This window comes from Telmatherina bonti, assembly GCF_933228915.1.
Source record: "Telmatherina bonti genome assembly, chromosome: 13".
NCBI classification, from domain to species: Eukaryota; Metazoa; Chordata; class Actinopteri; order Atheriniformes; family Telmatherinidae; genus Telmatherina; species Telmatherina bonti.
The window spans coordinates 6,509,914-6,523,711 of NC_136611.1; positions in this window are offsets into that span (position 1 = coordinate 6,509,914).

Genomic DNA, 13,798 nt, shown 5'->3' on the forward strand with positions numbered 1-13,798 from the left:
GTGTGGTACCTACACCACCGCTCTGCTGCTCATTATCTTATATCAGGAACGCAATGAATTCTGGGATAGGAGAGGGTGCAAAGGATACATCTCTTGTATCCTTTGTTTTAAGCTAATCTGGAGCCAAATGAAGTGCGCATTTGAAGGGTGGATTCGAAGGAGCCTTTGAATTGAGCCAGCACTTAGCGCGCCACGATGACGCATGCAGCCGACGAATCCGCACTTCAAAATGTGCAAACTCTGAATTGAGAAACACCCAATGGTCCATATAAATTACATCTGCCATTTTTTTCCTCACTTTAACTACGGCATCTCTGAATGGACAAACAACTCTGTGTGTGAATCTCTAACCCCCAGAGCTTTAAAACTGCAGTACTAGCTTTGCTTGAGTGAAGTTTGGGATAAGTCACTGAAAGGGCCATAGAGGAAAGCCATAAAAATGTACACAATTTTGAAGTAGTTGCCTGTAGTGAAGTAATTGTTGCACCTGAGAGCTCTCGATCAACTCACAGATGAAAACATATTTATGTCTGGAAGAATTTTGGCCTCTGACAGCCACCGTCTATTTCAAACCGCGCTTGCTATTTGAAATAACCAGATTTCAGTAATTCATACACACTTTCCTTTTAAAGTTATTAAACACACACACACACACACACACACACACACACACACACACATTCATACACAATTTTACTAATATATGACCATTTTTTTTATAATACACATTGATAAACAAGTAAAACCCTAACCCAAAACGGCAACTGTAAAGTGTAACAGTGAGCATCTTTCCACTACAGTGCTTTCAAATACATAGATTGAACTTTTACACTCAATATAGCGAATCTAATGAACTTAGAAATGGTAGAAAACTTTGTGGAATGCAACTGCAAGAGTCATGTACTCTGAAACAATGTAAAGACTCAGGAGATAATCAGCCTATCAGATCTCTGCATAAGACCATTGTTTGTCAAAATACTTAGGTTTTAGAGCAGTACAAGAACTTGTACACCTGAATGCTTGATTAGTTTAAATGACCAACACTGTTACTGCATATAAGAAGATGAGAAGATTCTGCTTTGTGAAGAAGCTTAGATCCTTCAGAGAATGCAATGAGACTCTGGAGATGGGCTAATCTGTCGTGGCCAGTGCATTTTACTGTGCATTGTTCTGCGGAGGAGGCAGCAATCATAGCAGAGATGCCAACAGGATGAAGAGACCCATTCATAAGGCTTGAAAAACATCAACTAGAACTTGCAGACATTTGGGTCAGGGCTGCAGGTCACAAAACAAACTTCTCTGCATCGTGGAAAATCCATCCCACCCCATTCATGAAAGATTCATTCAGCTCCACAGTCAGAAAAGTCATTCATCACTCGCCCGCAGATCTCAGCCCTGCACAAGTGAATCCTCAACTGAGTTTACATTTATGTGTAGTTCACTTAAATATATAAATTCTCTAGGCCATTTATGTACAACTTTCTTACATAGTTGTTTGTATAAAATGTTTCATTAGAGACAAACAGGGACAGGGATTATTTAAAGGAGTCATAACCTGGTCTTTTCATGTGCCCACTGTGCTCTAATGGTTTTTAAATAACCGTTTAAAAACTTATTAGACAAAATTTTTTTATAAAAGTGCTTTTTCTGACACTTTATTCATAATAAACATTTTCTCGCGAGAGTCCACGCGAGATTTTAATCAACCTCGACATCGATTAAAATAATGTTAATGAGGTGCTCGCTGATTGGTCGCTGGAAGTCCGGAGTCGGAAAGGGGGCGAGGCCAGTAGTCTCCTTGCTAAAAACATTAGCGGCTAGTGATAGCAGCTAACCCGACAGCGGCATCTTTCTGAATTCAGCATTGATGTTTGAACCGGACTCTGAGCCCGAGAGAGAAGATACCGAGATGGTGGAAGGAGCACGTTTACAACAAACTGTCTCTGAATGGTAAAGTCCTCATTTTAATGTCTGCTCGCCTTGCCTGTTCAGATAGCATGTTGACAACGAGGCATGTCGTTCATGTCTCAAAAACGTCTCAGTTTTATTCCGTGTTGGACCGTTTTTTAAACAACAAATGTACTTTTTTTTTTTTTTTTTTTACACAATCCGAAGTTACAGATGTAAAAAATGAAACGGATTTTGACTGAACCGGTCGGTACGTTCAGTGTTCAGCTGCCGGCCGGTCTGCACCCAGATAAGCACACACACATTTTAACCACACGGAGTTTCACGGAGCTGCGCTTTTTATCGAGGTTTTATTTACCGTCACATGTTTTTCTTAATTAATTAGCTTATTCAGATTTCCCGTTTTAGCCAGGAGTGTGAAAAAAAAAAAAAAAAACAGCAAGATGATATTACTGTGCTTAGAAAATAAAATCTCTCTTTTTATTTCCTTAGGTGCTGAGAAGGATAAAGCAGGTCCAAACTCCTCCATGTCTGACTCAACATCCTGGCGTGGAACCAGTCTTCTTCAATGCTTTTTCATTACAAAATGCAGGAAACATTTATGAGCAGGATTATGTACATTTACCTGTCGGAGGGAATGAGAGGAAAGTTTCTCTTCAATGCCCCAAAATTCAGAAATAAAGCTAATCAAATGGCAAATAACTGTAAAATAACTGATTATGTTCTTGCCATTTCATATTACATATAACAAATGGTAACTTGCTGCAGTCACTTAGGACAATAGCAATTGAATTAAAGTAAATACACAACTTTACCATATACACATTTATGCATCTGACTTCTGAAAGTAACATGTAAAGCTGAAGTTAAAAAAAATACAGCTCTTTAAAAACACAATATCTTTATTAGTGTACAGAAATAAAATCAATGCTCATTTTCAATGTAATAAAATAAAAATGATCATTTTCACTCTTAGTTATTGATTCTGTTGACACAGTAGCTGAGTTTTCTGGGTTTTATGTGGACTCTCGTGGTTCTGGAGCCGGATGAGCAAGCCTACACACCATCTTCATCCTCATCTGACTGGCTGAGATGTTACCTTCACTGTTGTCATCTGGGTTCCTTTTCTGCACAGAACCAGATACTGACATCAGAACAAGCAATAAAAGTGCCTCTTAGCTTCCATTAAAAATGTATATGTGTTTGATTTATTATCATTATCTGTATGTAAAATTAATCAAACAAATGACAAACCTGTATTTCTGAAGAGAGGGTGGAAAGTCCTTGATGACAGCTGTGTTCCAGTTGTTGCCTGCATTGTAGGGTCAGTCTGCTCCAGCATCAACTTTTAGACATCAGTAGACCGCTGGTGCTGCGCATGGCGTGAGATGTGCTGGACTAAAGTCTGCAAATACAAGTTATAAAAATATCAGATAATCACATAAATAGATTGTAGGTGTAAATAGCTGCAGTTTAAGAGTAATCAAATATTGTAATAGAAAAAGATTAAATCAAACTTTATAAAGCACTTTCATGCCAAAAGCAACACAAAGTGCTTTGCATACTTTTATTTTTAAAAACCTGATTAAATAAAACAGGTTTTCACACACTGAAATGTTAAGATAGAATTTTAAAAACACACTTATTTTATTTCGCACAGTTATACACAGACACGATTTTCCCTAACCTCTGTGTCTTCACTGCATGTAGATAAAATAAAACATATCTTTCAGATCCATCATACCAGGAGTCAGACCTCCACATCCACAGAGGCTGCAGCTGCAGATATTATTCCTGCACAGCTCCCGTTTTACAAACATGACGTAAAGATGTCAGAAGGAGGACGAGGATTGGAAATAAAATATCCTCCCTGCCGATATCCTATAGGTGCCAATATCAGACTACATGATGGTCACCTTGTTAAATTATCATTATGATTATTACAACTGCATGTCATTTTGGGGAGAGCAAGCTACATCCATCATGAGTACTTACTGTGTGGTAACAGGCGTGAAAAATAATAAATAGAGAAGTCATTTACAAACATTTACGTGGCAGAGCATAGGATAGATATAGGAAAATAAAACCTGGGGCTCATTTGTACGCCGCAGAACGTTAAACCTCCAGGCTCGTCCCGTTAGCATATCCGTTAGCATTAGCATTACCGTGATTAGCTCAAGTCACGTCTGTCACACAAAGCAGAACTTTATAGCAGTAGTGACACTTACCGACTGCATTGATGCTGAGCCGCTTACAGCTGCAATTGCCCCTCTTTCTAACTGAGTTGATGCTGTCTTCACCTGGTATTTTCCCAAATGTTAGCAAAATGCGGCAGCCGGCAGAGATGCAGGTGCATTATCAGCAAAAAATAATGTAATCCATATGTCCCTGGTAGTTTGGTCCGCTGATGAAGGGAGAGAAAAAAAAACCTGCCGATGTTGGTTTTGCTAACAGACAACCGAGCAGTGGACATGATCGCTGCTCGCACATCTTCACACAGCTTGTTGCTAATAGCAACTGAGGCAGGTCCAGCAGGTGTATTTAGGCTGGAAAAGGGGCTGGTTAATGCAAATAAAAAATTTTCTCCCCGGGATGAAAAAAAAAATGCGTTTGCGAGACTTCAGCCTTGCAGCCAGTTTTGCTGCAAACAAAGCGTCCAGACGTAAAAACCCGGTCGTCTTCAACAGAAAGGCTTCCGGGGATGTTACCACTTCCGCCCAACACTAATACGCACGTTCTCTTTCATAATATTTCGCTAGATGTCTCACTATGGGATGCACGCCTCTGTGCAGCTCTCAGAAGCATTAATCTCATTACGCCAATCCTGATTGGCTGGTGAACGTGTCCGTCCGCATCAGGTAGTGCCATCTACCTTAAAAAGCTCATGCGGACGGCACCGCCTCATTCAAACACCTCTTCTCACTCGGAGCATATCTCGGGTCTGGGCTAGCTAGCTAAACTGTCCGCAGACTGACCTTTTAGCTTCGGTCGCCGGGCGCTACCTAGCCTTTAGGCACATTTTATCGCTTCGTTTGGTCACACCAGACCATCTCCTGTGCTTCCTTACCCCACCACGGCTCGGTCGTCACCATTTTTCAGCCTCACCACGGCGAAAAATAAAATTTACTGCCGAGCATTAGCACACCAGCTAACTCCTCGGCTCTCACGGTTAGCACACCAGTTAACCACCTCAATTCCCCGCTCGCTCACCAGCTCGCTGGGAATGGAGGCAAAGAACCCTCACACCAGAGGTGATGGAGACTCTGGGGCCCGTTCCTGTCGATGCGGGAATAAAATTTCGAGCAGAGACCCACACCAGGTCTGCTCGTGCTGTCTGGGGCTGGAACACGCCCGGCTAGCAATAGATGTCCCGGGCTCGTGTCAACACTGTGCGGTGTTCACGGTAAAAAGTCTCCGCAGACGGCTAGCTCGCCAAGCTAGCCTGTCTGGACATGACCCTTATTTCACCTCCACCGACGTTGCCGTCGAAAGGGGAGGGGATGGCGGTTCCACTGCGGTAGTGGTACCGGAGGCCAGTGTCAGCTGGGGCTCCCAGCTCGACCTGGCCACGGACCCCCCACAGGAGGAAGACGTCCTGGACCTGGACTATGGAGAAGATGAAGATGTCGCCTCGAGTCTCCTCATATCAGAGGACGAGGAGGAGGACGACATCTTTAGTACTTCGGCCCGGGCTGCAAAGCCCACGGCCTCCACCACCACTCGGGATGGAGGCGAGGGTAGCTCACCAGCTTCTCCCCTCCCCAGTTTGGACATGCTCGACGTGTGTAAACGCGCTGCTGCCCGTCTGGCTATCCCCTGGCCGGCTGTTGTAGCGGAGACCGCCAGGTCCCGCTACGAAGGGAAGAAATTACCCTCAGCTAAGATTGTGGCAAAACAACTTCTCCCCGTCTTCCCTTGAGCTGCTGGACGAGGTGACGCGCTCGTGGAGGGACCGCCCGTACAGCAGCAGGAGCCCGGTTCCCGGGGCCTCATCCCTCGACTGTGAGGCGATGGAGAGCTTGGGCCTGCTCCAGATGCCTCCAATGGAGCCACTCGTGGCAGCTCACCTTCACCCCAGGCTGTCAGCAGTGTCTTCCAGGAGCCCCAGCCTGCCATCCAAAACTGACCGTTTTCAGTCAGCCCTGACTGAAAAGGCGTACAAGGCGGCTGCGCTCTCAGCCAGAGCGCTCAATGTCCTCTCCCTGCTCACAGCGTATCAGGCTGAGCTGTGTGAGGACTTTGGACAAACCCAGGACCCAGCAACGTGGGAGGAGATTCCGGTTGTTGCATCGTGGCCGAAATGAAGGTGCAACACCTCTCAAATTCTTAGCTCCTTTATTCTGCACTCTCGCACATGTTACACACACGGTTCTTCTCCATGCGGCATCTCTCTTATTCTACCGTTCTTCTATGTAACATGGCATACACAACATAACATAAAGGCAAGGTCGCCCTCTACTGGTGTAGCGTATAAAATACATAAACATAACTAAATATACCTAATAATATCCACGATACCACATCTCCCCCACCTTTAAGCAAAAACCCGTCCTGCTAGTAACACAAAAACTCTTAACAAGTATAGCATTCATGTTATAAAACAAACACAAAATGACTTAGCTCATGACTAAGCATAAGAATGATGAATAACATTCTAACAAACAAAATCCTTAAGGTGCCCAGGAGCCCGTCTCTCTCTTTGAGAACGTCTTAACTCTGGCTCTGGGGGTAACACTTTCTCTGCCTGAATATTCGGAGCAGGGGGTATCCCTGGCTCTACCTCCGAACTAGAACTCTGTTGTTCCAACATTAGCGGTTTGTACATTTCAGGTAAAGAAGCATCAGACGTAGTGTCTGGATACAACACTCCCTCTCTGTCAACCTTTAGCTCTGGATCAGGTAATCTAGACCTGACCTGATCTACATGCCTTTTCACAACTTGACCAGAACCAACACAAACAGTATAAGATAAAGGTCCTGAACAGTCCTGAATAACACCAGGAATCCATTTCGGTCCATAGGAATAGTTCCTGATGAGTACATCATCTCCTGATGTAAATCCTCTTCCTTTACTGTGTGCGTCGTGACACTCTTTCTGTTTCAGTTGCTTTCGTTGAACTTTGGTCTTGACATCCGGAACCATCAAATCCAACGCCGATCTCAGTCTGCGCGACATCAAGAGTTCCGCAGGCGACAAACCCGTCGTTGCGTGCGGTGTGATCCTGTAGTTGAATAAGAATCTTGACACTTGTTTGGATCGTCCCTTCTTTCATCTTTTTCATCCCCTCTTTGAAGGTTTGAACTGCTCTCTCCGCTAGTCCATTTGAAGATGGGTGAAACGGGGCAGATCTCACATGATTAATACCATTCTGTGTCATGAACACCTCAAACTCCGCGCTCGAGAAACACGACCCATTATCAGACACTAGCATTTTTGGTATTCCGAAAATACTGAAACTTTGTCTGAGTTTTTCAATAGTAATCTGGGAGGTGCAAGAGTTTGTTGGATACACATCCAGCCACTTTGAATGAGCGTCCAAAATCACAAGAAACATCTCTCCCAGGAACGGTCCAGCGTAGTCCACATGAATTCTTGACCACGGCGATTCAGGCCATTCCCACGGGTGCAATGGTGCAGGGGCAGGTGCTTTCTGATGCGCCTGACACTCATGACAAGCCTGAACAGTTCTCTCGACATCATGATCCATGCCTGGCCACCACATGTACGATCTAGCCAGCCCTTTCATTTTAGTCATCCCTGTGTGAGCCTGATGCAATATTTTGAGCATTCTACCTCTTCCTCGTGTAGGGATTATTACTCTAGCTCCCCAGAGAACACAGCCATCTCTTACGCTTAACTCCCTTCTTCTCTGGTAGAAAACTTTGAGGTTTGAATCAAGAACTGTAGGCCACCCTTTTAGGAGGTACTCATGTACTTGTGATAAAACAGTATCCTTAGCAGTCCACTGCTTTATTTGATCCGCTTGTATCAATGGTTCATCCAACATGTCCATCATTAGAACTTGCTCAGTCCCCTCCTCCTTTCTCAGTTTAACTGGGACTGGCAATCTGCTCAAAGCGTCAGCGTTTGCGTGATGTTTGCCTGGTTTGTAGACTATGTTATACTCATATGCACCGAGTTTCACAGCCCACCTTTGCACTCTTGGTGATCCCATTTGTGGTATTGGCTTCTTCTTGTTAAACAGAAAAATCAACGGCTTGTGATCTGTATAAATCACGAAGTTTCGTCCGTACACATATTTGTGAAACTTTTCGATCCCAAATATGACTGCAAGTCCTTCTTTATCCAACTGCGAGTATCTCGTCTCGGCAGGTTGTAAAGTACGGGACACAAACCCAATTGGTCTCTCACTTCCGTCTTCCATGACGTGAGATAATACCGCACCTACTCCATAAGGTGAAGCATCACACGACAAAACCAATTCTCGGTCCGCTGAGTAATGTACCAGAACATCAGATGTGTTTAGCATGTCTTTTGCGTTTTGGAAAACTTCTGCTCGCTCTTTGGTCCATTTCCATTGAACATCCTGTCTCAAAAGTTCATGCAACGGTGCCAACTTAGTTGCAAGGTTCGGCAAGAACTTGTTGTAATAGTTTAACAGTCCCAAGAACGACTTGAGCTCTGTAACATTCGTAGGGGCAGGGGCCTCCTGGATCGCTTTGACCTTTTCCTTCACAGGGTGTAATCCTTGTGCATCCACTCTGAACCCTAAGTACTCCACTTCATCTTGAAGAAAGGAACACTTGTTTCGTCTGAGACGTAGACCCGCCTCCTTCAGTCTCTTAAGCACAATGTCCAAATTCCTGAGGTGATCAGCTTGGTTCACTCCACTGACCAAAATGTCATCCAAGTACAAAGCGACCAGAGGAACTCCACTTAAAAGACTCTCCATCGTCCTTTGGAATATGGCCGGAGCTGAGGCCACACCAAACGGTAGTCTGTTGTAGGTGAATAATCCTCTGTGCGTGTTCACTGTAAGGTATTTCTTGGACTCTTCATCCATGAGTATTTGTTGATAAGCATGACTCATGTCTAACTTGGAGAATTGCTTCCCTTTAGCAAGTGTGTTGAACAAGTCCTCTACTCTGGGTATTGGATATTGCGCCAACGATGACACTGTGTTTACTGTCAATTTGTAATCTCCACACAATCTAACTGTACCCACTGGTTTCAGGATGGGAACTACCGGGGCTGCCCATTCTGAATATTTCACCGGGGTGATGATGTCATCTTTCAGAAGTCTGTCAATTTCCTCGTCCACCTTAGCTCTCATAGCATAAGGAATGGATCTGGGGCGGAAGAAACGTGGAACGGCATTTTCCTTCACGTGAATGGTAGCTTTGGTGCCTTTCAACGTACCCAGTTCTTCCTTGAACACTTCCTCATGTTCACATAGCACTTCTTGTAACGTCACAGTTTCCTCTTTAGTATTTCTTTCAGAGCGAATACTATGAACTTGTCTTGCTTTGTCTCTGTCTTTTATTTCTGTCCAATCCAGTTGAATGTCCTCCAGCCAGCCTCGGCCTAATAAGGTAGGTCCATCACCTTTTACGACCACTAGGGGCAGCTTAGCTCTTTGCTTACGGTACTTGACCTGGACTTGAGCTGTTCCCAACACTGTCACGGGATGCCCTGTATAAGTTTCTAACTTAATCCTCACTGGTCTGATGGTAGGGCTTTTCCCTGATTTCCACATTGTTTTAAATGTTTTCTCACTCATCACAGTCAGACTGCAACCAGTATCAATCTCAAAAGTCACTCTTTTACCATTTATTTTCATACTCTCCGTGTATGGCTCAACTTTTCTCAGAGATCTTTCACTCATGCTCCCTAGCTGGAACTTCATTCTTTGTAATGTGAAAGAATCTTCATCCGAATCCTCCGAATTACTTTCCTCAAGCTTTTCTTTGACTTTATGTGCACGATAGCCTGCACGAGCTTGTTCCTTTTTAACTCCAGGTTTAACATTTCCTGTTCCCTTGGTTTTATTCCGACAAGCTTTGGCAATATGGCCCGTTTTTTCACATGCATAACATTTCTCTTGTTTGAACTTACATTCGGATCCCTTGTGTTTTCCTTTACACCGGTAACACTCTGGAACTCGGTCTCTCGTGAACGTCTCTTTGTTCATCTTGAAGCACTTCACTGTTACTCTTGGATTTTGGAGGTCCTGTGCATTCTTATTTGCAGTTTCCGCAGCCACGGCAATGGATAAGGCTTTCTCACAGGTTAACTCTGTTTCTGCTAGGAGTCGTCTTTGGATACGGTCGTCATTAATTCCACACACGATCCTATCTCGCAACTTTTGCTCTAGCGTGTTAGCATAATTACAGTCCTGTGCCAGTCTACGCAGTTCAGCTACGTAATCCACAACTGATTCATTTGGCTTCCTACTGCGGGAATCAAACTTGTACCTCTGGACGATTTCACTTGGCTTTGGGTCGAAGTGGTTTTTTTAGCAACGATACTAGCTCCGTGTAAGTCTTCTCTTTTGGTTTACTCGGGCTGAGGAGATTCCGTATTAATCTGTAGGTAGATGCGCCGACCACAGAGGAGTATAGCTCTCTGCTTGTCTCCATTATCTATCTCATTGGCCTCAAAAAACTGATCCATTATTTCACAGTATTCTTCCCAGCTTTGATTTTTAGCATCAAACGCCGCCAGAGTGCCGATGGTCGCCATCTTGTCTGTACCTTACGGTGCTCTTTCCCTCACCCTTAAGACTTTAGCACGACAGCCACGTCCTCACTTCGCCTCTACATCCGCCAGTTCATCCACGTCGCCAAAAATATCCTTGACGCCAAAAACATCCTCGTCGAGTATCCCATCCTCGTCGCCAAAAAAGATGTTGCATCGTGGCCGAAATGAAGGTGCAACACCTCTCAAATTCTTAGCTCCTTTATTCTGCACTCTCGCACATGTTACACACACGGTTCTTCTCCATGCGGCATCTCTCTTATTCTACCGTTCTTCTATGTAACATGGCATACACAACATAACATAAAGGCAAGGTCGCCCTCTACTGGTGTAGCGTATAAAATACATAAACATAACTAAATATACCTAATAATATCCACGATACCACACCGGTCATCACCGACCTGTGTCTCCGCGTCCAGCGCTGCGCAGTCCAGGCCACGGGGAGAGCGCTGGGAACTATGGTGCTGCAGGAACGGGCGCGGTGGCTCAACCTTGCCAACCTGTCAGACAGGGAGAAGGACGACGTCCTCGATTGTTCCGGAGGGAATTTTTGGCTCAGCATTGGCCTCAATGCAGCAAAGATGTGAAGCCAAAAAGAAGGAAGACGAGGCTCTCCGGCTCTGCCTTCCCCGAAAGCCTCCTGTTCCCTCCCCCCCCTGTGCAGCGCAAGGCCCCTGCGCCTGCTGCCCCCATGTTTCGCAGTTTAAAATGCCTAAACAACCGAAACTTCAGCCCGCCCCGCCAATTTTGCCCGGTCGGGCCAGCTGGCCTAGGAAACCAGCGGCTACAATCGCAGCTGCGCCGGCACCCCCCGCGCAGGCTGCCACTTTCCAGGCCAGGAAGAAGAAGTGAGCAGCCTGAAAGTTGCTCTCTTCACCGGTGCAGCTGGCAGTTCCCCGTTCACCAGCTCTACCTGTTTGGTTTCCGAGTGTGCATCCAGGGCTTTCCCACGCCCCCACCTCCTTGCTGCCACGGACCGTGCCGAAGCAAGACGAGGGAATTGGACATTGGACCGGAATTCGCCCGATCCTGGATCTACGCGCTCTGAACAGACACCTGAGGAAATACAAATTCCGGATGCTGACACATGCATCTCTGCTGCGCCTTGTTCGACAGAACGATTGGTTCACTTCTGTCGACCTTAAAGACGCGTATTTCCACATCCCAATTTATCCTCCCCACAGGAAGTACCTGAGGTTTGCCTTCCAGGGGATCTGTTACGAGTACCTGGTACTCCCCTTTGGCCTGTCTCTGAGTCCGCGAGTGTTCGTACGATGCACAGAGGTGGCGATAGCCCCGCTCAGGCGGCAGGGCGTCCGCTTGGCTACATACCTGGACGATTGGCTGCTTTTGGCACAATCAGAACAGGAAGCCAGGGCTCACACACAGATTCTGGTGTGGCACCTGTCGGACTTGGGTTTCAGGTTAAACACCGAAAAGAGCAGGCTGTCTCCGGTGCAAAGCATAATCTTTCTGGGATTATCCCTGGACTCGGTGACCTTCACAGCGCGCCTCTCGGCAGAGCGGGAGAGAGCTTTCAGGGCGTGCCTCGCACTTTTTCGTCTAGACAAATCTATTCAATTCAGATTATGTCTTCGATTACTCGGACTGATGGCATCTGCAATTCTTGTAGTCCGACTTGGCCGCCTCCACATGAGGGAGTTTCAGCTTTGGGTGGCCTCGTCCGGCCTAGACCCCGTGCGTCATGGCGCACGGAAAGTGCTGGTCACTCCGAGTTGCGTCAGGACTCTGCGCCACTGGCGGACTCCGTCCTTCCTGACGAAGGCCAGCCTGTGAGGGGGCTGTGGAGTGCGGACCTCCAGAAAACTCACATCAATTTCCTGGAGCTTTTGGCGGTGTTCCTCTCCCTGAAACACTTTCTTCCGTCTTTGGTCGGACATCATGTTCTGGTCAGGACGGACAATACAACGGCGGTAGCGTACATCAACCGCCAAGGAGGATTACGCTCCCGTCAGTTACACACACTGGCACGCAAACTGATCCTTTGGAGCTGCGGCCAGTTTCTCTCCTTGAGAGCGACGCATGTACCGGGAGCTCTGAACACGGGCGCGGACCTGTTGTCCAGGGGCGCGCCGGTTTACGGGGAATGGAGGTTGTGCAACAGATCTGGATCCGTTACGGTCGGGCCACTGTGGATCTGTTCGCTTCCAGGGACAACGCGCAGTGCGCGATGTTTTTCTCCCTGCGCAGCATGGATGCTCCCCTGGGCATCGACGCGTTAGCGCACGCCTGGCCGCCCGGTCTTCTTTACGCGTTCCCTCCCCTGACATTGATACCTCCCACTCTGTCCAGAGTGAGAGAACAGGGTCACGACCTGATATTGATAGCTCCGCATTGGCCTGCGATGCATTGGCTGGCAGAGAAATATCAGCTGCTGCGCTTGCAGCCCTGGCAGCTCCCGCTGCGCAGGGACCTGCTGCTGCAGGGGGGAGGGTCGGTCTTTCACCCACACCCAGAACGCCTGGCACTGTGGGCTTGGCCCCTGAGTGGCACAACTTGTCAGCCGTGGGGCTCCCACAGCGCGTAATTTCCACTATACAGAGTGCGCGGGCCCCCTCCACTAGGTCATTGTATGACTGTAAATGGAGGGTGTTTGAGGAATGGTGCCGCAAGTACAGCCACATTCCTTTTCAGTGCTCGGTGGGGACGATCTTGTCTTTTTTACAGGATCTGATTGACAAACGGAAAGCCTTCTCCACAGTTAAAGTGTATTTGGCAGCTATTGCTGCCTGCCACGTGGGGTTTGGAAAGCTGACGGCAAGCCAACATCCGCTGGTCTGCCGTTTCATGAAAGGAGCACGTAGGCTTCTTCCTGTATCCAGACCATTGGTCCCGCCATGGGAATTGGCCGTGGTCTCGGAAGGGTTGAAGGGTCCCCCTTTTGAGCCTCTGGAAGGAGCGGATTTGAAACACGTGTCTCTCAAGACAGTGTTGTTGCTGGCTTTGGCTTCAGCGAAACGGGTTAGCGACATCCATGCCATTTCAGTGCATCCTTCGTGCGCTAAGTTTTTCCCGGGTGATGTGAGGGTAATTTTGAGACCCAACCCGGCTTTTGTGCCCAAGGTGGTGGGCTCCTGTTCCCCTATAGACTTGGTCGCCTTTGGTCTCTCCGCGGGAGAACAGAGGTCGTTATGTCTAGTTCGTGCA